The following is a 7,479-nucleotide window of genomic DNA, read 5'->3' as shown; positions in this document are numbered from 1 at the left end:
TTTTCTCTTTTTTGTAAAATTTCCTATGTGTTTAGCGATCGGCTTTTAGTGCCACTTGCCACTTTTTTCACTTGAAATTTTTTTATAAGTGCTAGGCTATCGGCTAATGGTGTCACTTGCCTCTTTCACTTTTCTCTCTTTTGTAAAATTTATTAAGTGTTTGGCGATCAGCTTTTAGTGTCACTTTCTACTTTTTTTCACTTGGAATTTTTTATAGGTGCTAGGTGATCAGCTAGTGGTGCTTGGATTTTAGTGCCACTTGCCACCTTTTTTTCCCTTGAAATTTTTTTTAAGTGCTAGGTGATCAGCTAGTGGTGTCACGTGCCTCTTTCACTTTTCTCTTTTTTGTAAAATTTCCTAAGTATTTGGTGATCGGCTTTTAGTGCCACTTGCCACTTTTTTTACTTGGAATTTTTTATAAGTGCTAGACGATCGGCTAGTTACACCACTTACCTCTTTGGGTCATTTCTTTTGACATTCTTTGATGCAAATAAATTTATCACAGTTGCACTTCTGGTAATGAAGTTTTCATTGACTGTTTAATTGCGGGTGCCACATCTTGGCACTTCACAAGGCACGAACATAAACAGAGGATATTGTTTTAATAATAGTACATTTTCAAGTAGGTGGTGTTCCATGGTTTGCTCACTTGTTTTACTCATAATGTTTCAAGCCTATACGCTCCTTTCCCCACAACTTCTGTTACTTGGTAGGGGCATTCCCAATGGGGTTCTATTTTAGGCACTAATCCCAACTTTCATTTTAAGACCATTTATCTTGGAGTGAAGGCTTGGTGTTTCACCTTCCGGTTATGTCCTCGTGCCAAGGTATGTTGGTATGAGGCCAATCTAATTGTTGCATCTTCCCTCTTTTCGTCTATTAGATCAAGATTTCGTTTGAGCAAATGATCGTTCGTTGAAGTATCCCAGTCAATGCTCCCGAGTGTTGGCATTAGACCTGTCACTGGATCAGATTCTGATTCCAATCCAATCTGATTAATCAGATATGAATTAAACAAAAAATTCGATAACCCGTTTATGATCCGGATTCGATAACCTGTTTGCTTAACAAATCATATATGAATTTTATCGATCCGATTCGAATTAAAATTATATATATATAATAATATATTAATATTAATATTATATATATGTGTGTGTATTAATTATACACCATTGGATTATTTATTAGTAATTATGTACCGTTAAATCAATAGGTTGCATAATCATATAATGTAGTAGCCAACATATTAGCACCTCTCAAATAATATCCAGTGAATAGATCTGGAGACTTATTTCAAGAATCAATAGTGAATCAAAGAGAGAAAGAGATCCAACGAAGCGACGATAGAGGGAGATCGAGCAACCAAGTGATTGAGTTAATAGAAAGAGATTCTTGATCGAACCCTCCGGTATCATATTTCTCTTGTATTTTCTTTTTTACTTTTTTTTTTCTTTTTTTTTATCATTCTATGTTTACATAATGCCTTAATCTGTGTTGTTTGTTATCTCTTTTCTCTTTCGTAAAATCGTTCAGTTCTTTCCTCTTGTTTTCCTTCTATTACTCTCTTATTCGTATTCTCATATACAAGTTAGAAGCTAAAAATTCCATGTTTACATGACCTATTTTACCCTAATTTGTGTTGTTCTTTTTTTTCTTTTCTCTTTCATATAATCTTTTAGTTATTTTCTTTTGTTTTCCTTCTATTAGTCTTTTCTCTCAATTTAATTTTTATTACATTTTTTGGTATAATATTTTCATAATTCTATCTTTATAAACTGACTCTCAATTTTTTCTTTTTCACGTTTCCTATCTAATTAATGAATATTATATGGTTGTAGTATTTGCTCCATTGTTCGCAATGTCTAAAAAAGCTAATGAAAATGATGGTGATGGGGACGTCATTGAAGTACATGACATTTCAGCTCGAAATTCTCCCAGAAAGTGGAAGTTGACATCAAAGGTATGGTTGGACTTTACTAAACAAAAAAGAGCAGATGGGTTAGAAATTGCAAAGTGTAAATATTGTAGAAGGGATTTTGTAGGAGAAAGTAGTAAAGGGACCAGAAACACCTAAAAAGTTATTTGTCTATATGTATTGAAAAATCTCAAAGACATGTTGGTTAACAAATATTAGCTTTTGCCAAAAATGCTTTCGACTCGACAACTAAAGTTCAAAATCATAAGTTTGACCAAGAAAGAAGTCGGATGGATTTTGCATGGATGGTTATTAAACAAAACTATTCATTTAGCATGGTTGAACGTGAATATTTGGAGATATTTGTGAATGGACTTCAACCAATGTTTAAACTTGTGTTAAGGAATACAGTTAGGGCTGACATTTTAGAAGTTCAAGCACAAGAAAAGAAAAAAAAAAAAGTTGTATAATTATTTTGATCAGTTTTCTGGTAGGATCAGTCTTACTACTGATATATGGACTTCTGATCATCAAGATATTGGATATATGTGTTTGACATCTCATTTTATTGGTGAAGATTGGGAATTACAGAAAAAAAAAAAAAAAAAAAAAAAAAAAAAAAAAAAAAAAAAACCTTGCTTACAGGTGCATAAAATATCTTCATGATATGGAAACTCTTTTTAGATCCATCACAGATTTAATTCTGGATTGGAATCTTGATAAAATGTTATTTTGTATGGTGGTTGACAATGCAACTATTAATGATGCGATGGTAAGAGGCTTGAAAAGTTGGCTTTGTGACAAGTCTTTGTTACCTTTGAATGGGGTTTTATTTCGTGTGCGTTGTAGTGCAAATATTTTGAATTTGGTTGTGCAAGATCGCCTTAAAGTGATCGAAGACTTTATTCATAAGGTTAGAGAAACGGTGAAATATTTAAAAAGATCCCCATATGCAACACAAAAGTTCAATAATGCAAAAAATCAACTCAAGTTGTGGGATAAAAAGAAGGTAAAGATGGATTGCCTTACTAGGTGGAATTCAACTTTTTTAATGCTTGAAAGTGCATTGGAAGTGAAAGAGGTGTTTTGTCGGTTAACACAAACATATCGTGGCTATAAATTTAACCCATCTAATGATGAATGGGAAATGGCATCGGTTTTAAGTGGTTGCTTGAAAACTTTTTATGATGCAACAAATCATTTTTCTGGTAGTGAGTATCCAACTTCAAATCTTTTTTTTTCATGATATTTGTGATATTTAAATGCATTTGACTGAATGGGAAATGAGTGAACATAGTTTTCTTCATTTAATGGTTGCTCCAATGAAAACAAAGTTCAGTAAATATTGGGAGAAGTGTTGTTTGGTGTTAGTAGTTGCCATTGTCTTTTATCCAAGATTTAAGCTAGACTTAGTGCAATATTGTTATGATAAGTTTTATGGTGATGATGCTAATAAAGACGTTGAAAGAGTTCGTGGTGCTCTTTTTGATCTTTTCAGTGAGTATAAAACTGAATCTCCTAATTCTGAATTTTTTAATTATGTTCAAGGAGATAGTGGGTCTACAAGTGGCAATACTAATGAGAATTCTAAGGACAAAAAACGCAATGGGTTTGATGCATGCTATTTGCGTGGTTGCTCTTCTAATATTCTTACTTATCAGAAGTCAGAATTAGAGCAATATTAATTGGAAGAGTCATTGTTTCCAAGAAATGAAAATTTTCTAATTTTGAATTGGTGGAAAGTGAATAGTGCTAAACTTCCTACTTTAGCAAGAATTGCTCGTGATGTTTTGGCGACTCCAACAACTACAGTGGCATCTGAATCATCATTTAGTGTAGGAGGTAGAGTGATTAATGAATCACGTGCTTCCTTACTTCCATAAATTGTAGAGGCTTTAGTGATTACAAAAGATTGTCTGTCATCTCGAAAAGGAAAAAGTAAGTATGTTAATTTAAAATATGTGATGTGTGTGTGTGTGTGTGTTAATGTATATTACCTCCTTATTTTCTTTTCTTTTTTTTTCTTTTTTTCTTTTTTTGTAGAATAAATATTGGAGTTTCATATTGCCTTTAACCTGTATTATAAGGAAGGAAGTTGCATTTAGTTAAATCTTGTTATGTTATATTTATAATAGAATACTAAAGATGTTTAGAATGAGCTAACATTTTAAATTTTATTTCAGTTGTGCATCCATGATCAGTATATACGAAGGCAATGTTTTTGGTCTTGTCATGATTCAGACAATTTTTTGGAGGTTTTTTTGGTCCTGTCATGACTCAAGAAATGTACATAGACTGGTGGACAATATCCTAAAGAGGGTAATCAGTAAAACTCATGACTTTTAGCACTTTATTTAACATGTTTAAGCAAAAACTAACATTTTAAATTTTATTGTAGGGTCATATGGACAACATGAAGTATTCTGTAGAAGAATTGAAATACCTTTTGTTTTTGGTCCTCTGCCATATTTCAGTTTAGTGTATTCCAGAATTTAGCCCAGGTGTCCACTATTTTTTTTAGTAATTGTTATGCTTTCTGAAAATGTAAGTTGTTTACTGTTAACTATTGGAGAAATTTGAAGTGGTGCTCACTTTTAAAAGGAGCATGAGTAACTAATGGCATTGGATTACTTCTAGTAATGCTCACTTTTAAAAGAAACATAAGTTGTAACTTGTATTCTGTTATAAATTCCTGTTTGTTATTTGTTCCTTATATTTACCATAAAATGTATTACGCATATAGATGGATGGAGTTATAAAATTAATTTGGTGTGTTTTTCTTTTCGGAATATCAAGGAAGTCATTGTCCTTTTATTTTGGTCCTGTCATTACTCAAGAAAGTACATGGACTGGTGGATAATATCATAAAGAGGGTGATCAGTAAAACTCATGACTTTTAGCACTTTATTTAACATGTTTAAGCAAAAACTAACATTTTAAATATTATTGTAGGGTCATATGGACAACATGAAATATTATGTGGAAGAACTGAAGTACCTTTTGTTTTTGGTCCTCTGCCATATTTCAGTTTAGTGTATTCCAGAATTTATCCCAGGTGTCCACTTTTTTTTTTTTTTTTTAGTAATTGTTATGCTTTTTGAAAATGTAACTTATTAACTGTTAACTATTGGAGAAATTTGAAGTAGTGCTCACTTTTAAAAGAAGCATAAGTAACTAATGGCATTGGATTAATTCAAGTAATGCCCACTTTTAAAAACATAAGTTGTAACTTGTATTCTGTTATAAATTCATGTTTGTTATTTATTCTTTATATTTACCATAAAATGTATTATGCATATAGATGGATGGAGTTATAAAATTAATTTGGTATGCTTTTCTTTTCGGAATATCAGGGAAGTCCTTGTTCTTTTATTTCATAAGGACAGTGTATTTTTTAAATTTTAGAAAATAGGACATATTAAATTACAAGAAAATTGTTTGGTGATTTGTGCAAGTGTGTAGTTATATAATCAGATCGGACTATCGGATCGGACATTCGATAATCAAACAAATCAGATTCAGATTAACTCAGTAAAAATTTGTCGGATTATCAGACCGAATCTGATCACTCATTATGCTTATCGGATTCAAATCGGATTGACCATGATCCGGTCCAAATCCGATCCGTTGACAAGTCTAGTTGGCATCATTTGTTCGGTTGGGATGACTGCCTCAGATCCGTAAGCCATGGCAAATGGGCTTTCTCCAGTTGGCATTCTTAGAGTTGTACGATATACCAATAGGACCTTTAGGAGCTCGTCAAGCCAGTTCCCTTTTTCTTTTTCTAATCTTTTTTTTATATATACAATCGAAGATTGTTCCTTCTATGATTTCTGCTTGCCAATTCCCTTGCGGGTGGCTCACGGCTGCTAGCATTTGGTTGATTCCTTACTCATCAAGGAACTCTCTGACATGTTGGTTGTCCAGATTTGTCCCATTGTCCATAACAATAGATCGAGGGCTTCCAATCGGCGAATGATATTATTCCATATAAAGGGTTTTATTTGAGTGTGGATCACTTAGGGGTAAGGTTCAGCTTCTACCCACTCGGTGAAGTAATCTGTAACAAGTAGAACGTATTTATTATATGATCGGGCAATTAGAAGTGGCCCTACGATATCCATCCCCCACTGAGCGAACGGCCATGGGCTTGCCATAACGTGTAAGTCTTCCAAGGGTGTGATACCCCTCGGATCCGAGACACGGGTTGATCAAGTCCGACCCGATTCCGAGGGATATCAAACAATTAAAGTATTTTAAATCGAACACAGAATATAAAATTGTTTAAGAAATAAAAATTTAAAAGCTGAAAGGAACTAGAAATAAATATCTTCCAAATATAATTATAAACATCCAAGCTTCAAAACCTCTGTAAGTTTACAACCCGGGAATCCATCTATTGGACCCCTTATAAAGTTCTCAAATAGGAGTTTAAATTATAGAAATAAATTCTAAAGCTAACATAGAGAAGATTCCTACATAGTCGGAGGAATGAATATCTGTATCTGCTCTGCACGTCCAAGCTCTAACCCTGAAACTGACGAATACCTGAAAAATAAAGGAGTGGGTCAGGCCCACATGCAAGTCCTGATCTACTACAATCCAAACAGTAATCCGATACGCAGATACATCCTAGGAAGACTCAACAATATCTAGAGTAGTCCATATATGTATAAGTACACACTATAGGACGCTCACTAGTCCAAAAAGGTCTGTCTAAGCCTGAATAGAGATACCATGCAAATCGCACATACTGTGGTCATGTGTATCTAGACCTACCAGGGAACAACACCTCTGTCCAGCTATCCATCCTAGGCAATATACGCACCCTAACCATGGTCCTGAGACTCAAGCTCATACCATGGCCCATATAATAAATATATAAAGTCCGTACTCATAATACAAAATATTATCCATCTGTATAGTGGTCTGATATATGTATAACAAATCCATCCTGAAACCATGGTAGGTCATTCAATTTATTTGATTGACATGACATAAGTAGGTGATGGACTTAACCTTTATGATTAATCCATACCTTAATCCAATTTGGGTAGGACTTAGTGTTTTGAGCTAATCCATTCCCAATATGACACCGTCCCATACCGGTTCATATACATCCATTTAAGTAGGACTTAACCTTTGTATGGTTAATCCAACTCCTTCCAAATTAGGTAGGACTTAGTGTTTTAACTAATCCATACATAGTATGCCACCGTCCCATACCGGTGCATACAATCCTCCAGTTCCATAGTTAATAACACAACATAAACATGTATCAACTAATTTCCAAAAGAAACATAAATATAGTTTAACATATTTACAACCAATTTATGCATCCAATATACCATTTAAATATCACATTACAGTGCTTTATATATAGATGAAAAGACTGTACATGTAGTTCCTCTAGTTAATATAGTTGACGGAACAGTAATAAATACCAATCCACCATACTTCAAGATTTGCATATAAACAGTTTAACATGTGTACAACACATTAATCATCCTACATAAGGTTTAGAAATCCCTTTCCAGTCCCATTTTCTTAAGTAAGACTGA

At 33.4% G+C, this 7,479-nt stretch overlaps 1 long non-coding RNA gene across 1 annotated transcript; it reads left to right on the top strand.

Moving 5' to 3' along the window:
- Positions 1–1,290: 1,290 nt before the first annotated feature.
- On the top strand, positions 1,291–4,631 carry LOC132312636 (uncharacterized). Its single transcript, XR_009483307.1, has 4 exons — positions 1,291–1,411; positions 1,842–1,963; positions 4,102–4,237; positions 4,317–4,631. It is a non-coding gene; the product is annotated as an uncharacterized LOC132312636 (long non-coding RNA).
- Positions 4,632–7,479: the final 2,848 nt, after the last annotated feature.

This window comes from Cornus florida, unplaced genomic scaffold (assembly GCF_030987335.1).
Source record: "Cornus florida cultivar Cherokee Brave unplaced genomic scaffold, ASM3098733v1 CherokeeBrave_3.0.0_Hap2_Chr01, whole genome shotgun sequence".
In the NCBI taxonomy this organism is placed as follows: Eukaryota; Viridiplantae; Streptophyta; class Magnoliopsida; order Cornales; family Cornaceae; genus Cornus; species Cornus florida.
The sequence above is the reverse complement of the archived record's forward strand: the minus strand, read 5'-3'. Positions and strand labels throughout refer to the sequence as shown.